Source organism: Adiantum capillus-veneris, chromosome 11, assembly GCF_014529385.1.
Source record: "Adiantum capillus-veneris isolate H3 chromosome 11, ASM1452938v2, whole genome shotgun sequence".
Lineage (NCBI taxonomy): Eukaryota > Viridiplantae > Streptophyta > Polypodiopsida > Polypodiales > Pteridaceae > Adiantum > Adiantum capillus-veneris.
Genome location: NC_140941.1, coordinates 143577695 through 143584685, shown reverse-complemented (window position 1 = coordinate 143584685; position 6991 = coordinate 143577695). Strand labels below are relative to the sequence as shown.

The window sequence follows — 6991 nt, the reverse complement described above, 5'->3', positions numbered from 1 at the left end:
ACTTCTTTCATTTTTAGGATGGACTTTGAATCTAGAAAAAAAGTGCACATGGTACTTGGCAATGAAATTGTTTGAGTTGGTTGTGTATGTAGAACCAATGAAGATTCAAGGTCCATCCTAAAAATGGGAGGTGAACTGTATACCCATAACTTGATGCTTCTAAGTAACCAAAAGACAAATGAGTGAAACTTAGAGTTACCATTTGGCCATTCTAAACAAGTCTTAGAAGGTGGTAGCATTTTAAACGAAACATTCCAAACAAGTTGTGGAAGGGTGGATGGTGCACTCAATAAACTATTACTTTTTGATTCAAAGAACATTGCGTAAATATGGGTGCATCCTAGATCCGCCAGTTGTCCAATCTAAAAAAGTTCTTGAGAGGAGCAAGGAAATTTTCAATGCACCATTAAGACACTTTAAGCAAGTTATGGATGGAAAAGTGCATCCTTTACTTAAACGTTTAGCTATTCGAAACAAGTTTTACATGGGTTTGGTACATCCAAAATCCACTATTGGGATATTCTTAACGGTACAAATAAACAACGCATTTAAAATGAACTATTGCATAAATTGCTAATGCATAAATTGCTAATACAACTCATGGTGTTTATCATGATACATACTCAGTAATGAGTCGGTTTCAAATAGATTATTAATAACTTTCATATAAGTTACTTTATCATGAGATTTGAGTGATGTCATGTAAATTCATATTCTGCAAGAAGCTCTTCACCACTTTCTATGTGGCGTAGGGTTTCAACACAAACATAAAATACTTATCACCGCCATAATGGAGAATAGTCATACCCTTTTGAAGATGTGTGTGCACAAAAAGCCCATAACCAGCTCCTTGTGTATTGGAAGCTCGTACTTCAAAGATAATACCACTTATCTCAAAGACTTTATCCTTTGGAATGGAAAAAGTTTGAATACCAAGAGGATCATCAGGCCACACATAATGTGAAAGACATTTTCTTTTAATATCTCTTATCTTTTTTGAGTCTGTAAAAAAAAAATGTTTAACATATTTTGGTTAAAAAATGTCAAACGTTGTAGACTATATGTTTTAGTTAAGTTTTTTATGTCATGAAGTATCAATTCAACATAGTAAAGAATCAATTTTTTAATGCCAATTTACATTAAAATATTTTTTAGTAGATATGTTACTTCAAATTATTGATGTAATAAATAATGATTTATCTTTCCTACAATTTTAAACTATTATGAAAAGGTTCACTGCATGATACTTTTGAGCAGCAACAATAAAGTCAAAGATCTTAAATCAATGATTAATATACTTGACAATATACATGATGAAACTATCATAACATGTTTAAAAAATGATATCAAACTTATTTCAAAATAAAAAGCTTAATTACATGACAAGTGGGTATGAAATCTTAGCTCATACTTGCTTCAAGGTTCAAAAAGTCTGTAACTGATATGGGTGTCTCACTTGTTGATGCTCCTACCGTATTTGATACTCCATGGTCATCAATGGGCTTATCTAATTGATCACTTTGAAGTTTTGCCCATTTTTGACATCATCATGCTGATTTGCAAATCTCAAAAGTCTTGTTTTAAGCTTTCTTTGGTCGTTAATATTGTCCACAAGGCATAATACTTCCCTTTTCTCCTTGAGTCCCAACTTTGTTATGTAGCCATCATTGAACATGTCAATAAGCTTTAAATCTTCTTTGCAATACTTTTGAATGTATTGCTTGATTGTCAACTCCTTCTTGAGTTGTAGAAACTCGACATCTGACAATTGACTCACACTTCCAAAATCTAGATCAAGGTGTCCTGCATCTAGTATTACGGATTGTGTCCCTGGATTTGAAGAACTAATAAGTCCCTCAAAGGCATCTCCCTTGCTCAAGAACACAAGTGTGGTGAATAATTCTATAGCACCAATAAATTCCAAATGCTTCACATTGTGCAATGCCCCAACAAATTGTATTTTGACCATGTTTGTCATACTTTGCAAAGAAAACTGTAACTGCACATAGTCTTTATTATTCAAAAAATAAGGATCGCACATTGTGGTTCTATTGACCCACCTCAATAGCCATAATTCCATCTATGAGATCTTTGAATCTTTTAGCTGACCATTGTAGATTGCTCTCCAAATCATGTGTGTTGTCCAAGATACACAATCCTATAAATTAAACGATTTGAGATAAATTTTCAAGATTGTATCCATCTTAGATCCACCACTTGTCCATTCTAACCAAGCCTTGAAAGGTGGGTGCATTAAAGATCCACCACTTGGCCATTCTAAGCAAGTATTTGAAAGGTGGGTACAATTGTTGGTGTATATAGGTCCATCACATTGAATCTTCAAATAAAGTATGTAGGATAGGTAGATACTACATTCACTATTTGGCCATTCTAGTCAAATTTTGAAAGGTGGGTGCATCCAACATCCACCACTTGGCCATTCTAACCAACTTTTGCAAGGTGGATGCAATGGTTGGTTTCCCCTACGTCCACCATCTATCAATTTTAAATAGTGTTTATAGAAAAGATAGATCATAGATCCACCACTAGGTCATTCTAATCATGTCTTAAAGTTAGGGGCAATTGGCCATCATAACACATGTAGTTTTACACAATGTTTGTGGGATGAGTAGATACTTGATCCATCACTTTGACATTTAGACTAAGAATTGGAAAGTAGGTGCATCAAAGATCCATCACTTGGCCATTATAACAAAGGCTTGAATTGTGGATCCAATTGTTGGTGTCTCCTAGATCCACCACTTGGCCATTCTAGCCATGTCTTAAATTTAGGTGAATTCAGCACTTGGCCATCATAACACTTGGAAAGTATGTGCATCAAAGATCCACCACTTGTCCATTATAACAAAGGCTTGAATTGAAGATACGATTGTTGGTGTCACCTAGATCCACCACTTGGCCATTCTAACCATGTCCTGAAGTTAGGTGCATTCAACACTTGGCCATCATAACACTGGTAATTTTACACAATGTCTATGGGATGAGTAGATCCTACATCCACTACTTGGCCATTTAGACTAAAATTTGGGGATTAGATACATCAAAGATCCACCACCTGGCAGTTAGAACAAAGGCTTGAAGTGTGGATCCAATTGTTGGTATCTCTTAGATACACCACTTGGCCATTCTAGCCATGTCTTAAAGGTAGGTGCATTCAACACTTAGCCATCATAACACTTGTAACTTTACACAATGTTTGTGGGATGAGTAGATTCTAGATCCACCACTTGGTCATTTAGACTAAGAATTGGGAAGTAGTTGCATCAAAGATCCACCACTTTGCCAATATAACAAAGGCTTGAAATGTGGATCCAATTGTCGGTGTCTCCTAGATCCACCACTTGGCTAGTTGGGTGGATTCAGCACTTGGCCATCATAACAATTGTAATTTTACACAATGTTTGTGGGATGAGTAGATCCTAGATCCACCACTTGGCCATTATAACAAGGGCTTGAATTGTAGATACAATTGTTGGTGTCACCTAGATCCACCACTTGGCCATTCTAACAATGTCCTAGAGTTAGGTGCATTCAGCACTTGGCCATCATAACACTAGTAATTTTACACAACGTCTGTGGAATAAGTAGATCCTAGATCCACCCCTTGGCCATTTAAAACTAAAATTTGGGAATTAATTAGATCAAAGATCCACCACCTGGCCATTAGAATGATTGGATCTAATTCTTGGTATATCCTAGATCCACCACTTGGCCATTCTAGCCATCTCTTAAAGGTAGGTACATTCAACAGTTGGTCATCATAACACTTGTAATTTTACACCATTTTGTGGGATGAGTAGATGCTAGATCCACGACTAGGCCATTTAAACTAAGAATTGAGAAGTAGGTGCACCAAAGATCCACGACTTGGCCATTATAACAAAAGTTTGAATTGTCGATACAATTGTTGGTGTCACGTAGATCCACCACTTGGCCATTCTAACCATGTCCTAAAGTTAGGTGCATTCAGAACTTGGCCATCATAACACTGGTAATTTTACACAATGTCTGTGGGATGACTAGATCCTAGATCCACCACTTGCCCATTTATACTAAAATTTTGGAATTAGATACATCAAAGATCCACCACTTGGCCATTAGAACGAAGGCTTGAAGTGTGGATACAATTGTTTGTATCTCCTAGATTCACCATTTGGCCATTCTAGCTATGTCTTAAAGGTAGGTTCATTCAACACTTGGCCATCACAACACTTGTGATTTTACACAATGTTTGTGGGATGAGTAGATCCTAGATCCACCACTTGGCCATTTAGACTAAGATTGGGAAGTAGGTGCATCAAAAGTCCACCACTTGGCCATTATATCAAAGGCTTGAAATGCGGATCCAATAGTTAGTGTCTCCTAAATCCACCACTTGGCCATTCTAACCATGTCTTGAAGTTAGGTGCATGCAACACTTAGCCATCATAACACTTGTAATTTTACTCAATGCTTGTGGGATGAGCACCTTCTAGATCCACCACTTGGCCATTTAGACAAAGAAGTGGGAAGTAGGTGCATCGAAGATCCACCACTTGGCCATTATAACAAAGGCTTGAAATATGGATCCAATTGTTGGTGTCTCCTAGATCTACCACTTGGCCATTCTAACCATGTATTAAAGTTAGGTGGAGTCTACACTTGGCCATCATAACATTTGTAATTTTACACAATGTTTGTGGGATGAGTATATCCTAAATCCACCACTTGTCCATTTAGAGTAAGAATTGGTAAGTAGGTGCATCAAAGATCCACCATTTGGCCATTATAACAAAGGCTTGATTTGTAGATATAATTGTTGGTGTCACCTAGATCCACCACTTGGCCATTCTAACCATGTCCTAAAGTTGGGTGCATTCAACACTTGGCCATCATAACACTCGTAATTTTACACAATGTCTGTGGAATGAGTAGACCCTAGATCCACCACTTGGCCATTAAGACTAAACTTTGGGAGTTACATACATCAAATATCCACCACTTCGCCATTAGTAAGAAGGCTTGAAGTGTGCATCCAATTGTTGGTATCTCCCAGATCCACCACTTGGCCATTCTAGCCATGTCGTAAATGTAGGTGCATTGAACACTTAGCCATCATAACACTTGTAATTTTACACAATTTTTGTGTAATGAGTAGATTCTAAATCCACCACATGGCCATTTAAACTAAGTATTGGGATGTAGGTGTATCAAAGATCCACCACTTGGCCATTATAACAAAGGCTTAAAATGTGAGTCCAATTGTTGGTGTCTCCTAGATCCACCACTTGGCCAGTTAGGTGGATTCAACACTTTCCCATCATAACACTTGTAATTTTACACAATGCTTCTGGGATGAGTTGATCCTACATCCACCACTTCTCCAGTTAGAGTAAGATTTGGTAAGTAGGTGCATCAAAGATCCACCACTAGGCCATTATAACAAAGACTTGAATTGTAGATACAATTGTTGGTGTCACCTAGATCCACCACTTGGCCATTCTAACCATGTCCTAAAGCTAGGGGCATTCAGCACTTGGCCATCATAACATTGGTAATTTTACAGAACGTCTGTGGAATGACCAGATCCTAGATCCCCCCCTTGGCCATTTCAAACTAAAATTTGGGAATTAGATACATCAAAGATCCACCACTTGGCCATTAGAACAAAGGCTTGAAGTGTGGATCCAATTGTTAGTACCTCCTAGATCCACCATTTGGCCATGCTAGCCATGTCTTAAAGGTAGGTGCATTCAGCACTTGGCCATCATAACACTTGTAATTTTACACAATGTTTGTGAGATGGGTAGATCTTAGATCCACCACTTGGCCATTTAGACTAAGAATTGGGAGGTAGTTTGATCAAAGATCCACCACTTGTCCATTATAAAAGAGGCTTGAAATTTGGATCCAATTATTGGTGTCTTTCAGATCCACCACTTGGCCATTCTAACCATGTCTTGAAGTTAGGTGCATTCAACACTTGGCCATCATAACACTTGTAATTTTCCACAATGTTTGTAAGATTAGTAGATTTTAGATCGACCACTTGGACATTCAGACTAAGAATTGGGAAGCACGTGCATCAAAGATCCACCACTTGACCATTATAACAAAGGCTTGAAATGTGTATTCAATTGTTGGTGTCTCCTATATCCACCACTTGGGCCTTCTAGCCATGTCTTAAAGGTAGGTTCACTCAACACTTGGCCATAATAACACTTCTAATTTTACACAATGTTTGTGGTATGTGATCAGATTCTACATCCACCACTTGGCCATTTAGACTAATAATTGGGAAGTAGGTGCATCAAAGATCCAGCACTTTGACATTATAACAAAGGCTTGAATTGTAGATACAATTGTTGGTGTCACCTAGATCCACCACTTGGCCATTCTAACCATGTCCTAAATCTAGGGGCATTCAGCACTTGGCCATCATAGCACTGGTAATTTTACAGAACGTCTGTGGAATGACTAGATCCTAGATCCCACCCTTGGCCATTTCAAACTAAATATTTGGGAATTAGATATATCAAAGATCCACCACTTGGCCATTAGAACAAAGGCTTGAAGTGTGGATCCAATTGTTGGTATCTCCTAGATCCACCATTTGGCCATTCTAGCCATGGCTTAAAGGTAGGTACATTCAGCACTTGGCCATCATAACACTTGTAATTTTACACAATGTTTGTGAGATGGGTAGATCTTAGATCCACCACTTGGCCATTTAGACTAAGAATTGGGAGGTAGGTTGATCAAAGATCCACCACTTGGCCATTATAAAAGAGTTTTGAAATTTGGATCCAATTGTTGGTGTCTTTTAGATCCTCCACTTGGCCATTCTAACCATGTCTTGAAGTTAGGTGCATTCAACACTTGGCCATCATAACACTTGTAATTTTACACAATGTTTGTAAGATTAGTAGATTTTAGATCGACCACTTGGACATTCAGACTAAGAATTGGGAAGCACGTGCATCAAAGATCC

General features: G+C 37.8%; 1 pseudogene; it reads right to left on the bottom strand.

Annotated features, from left to right (window-relative positions):
- Positions 1–1400: 1400 nt before the first annotated feature.
- Positions 1401–1978, bottom strand: LOC147448146 (uncharacterized; annotated as a pseudogene).
- Between the last annotated feature and the right edge of the window lie 5013 nt (positions 1979–6991).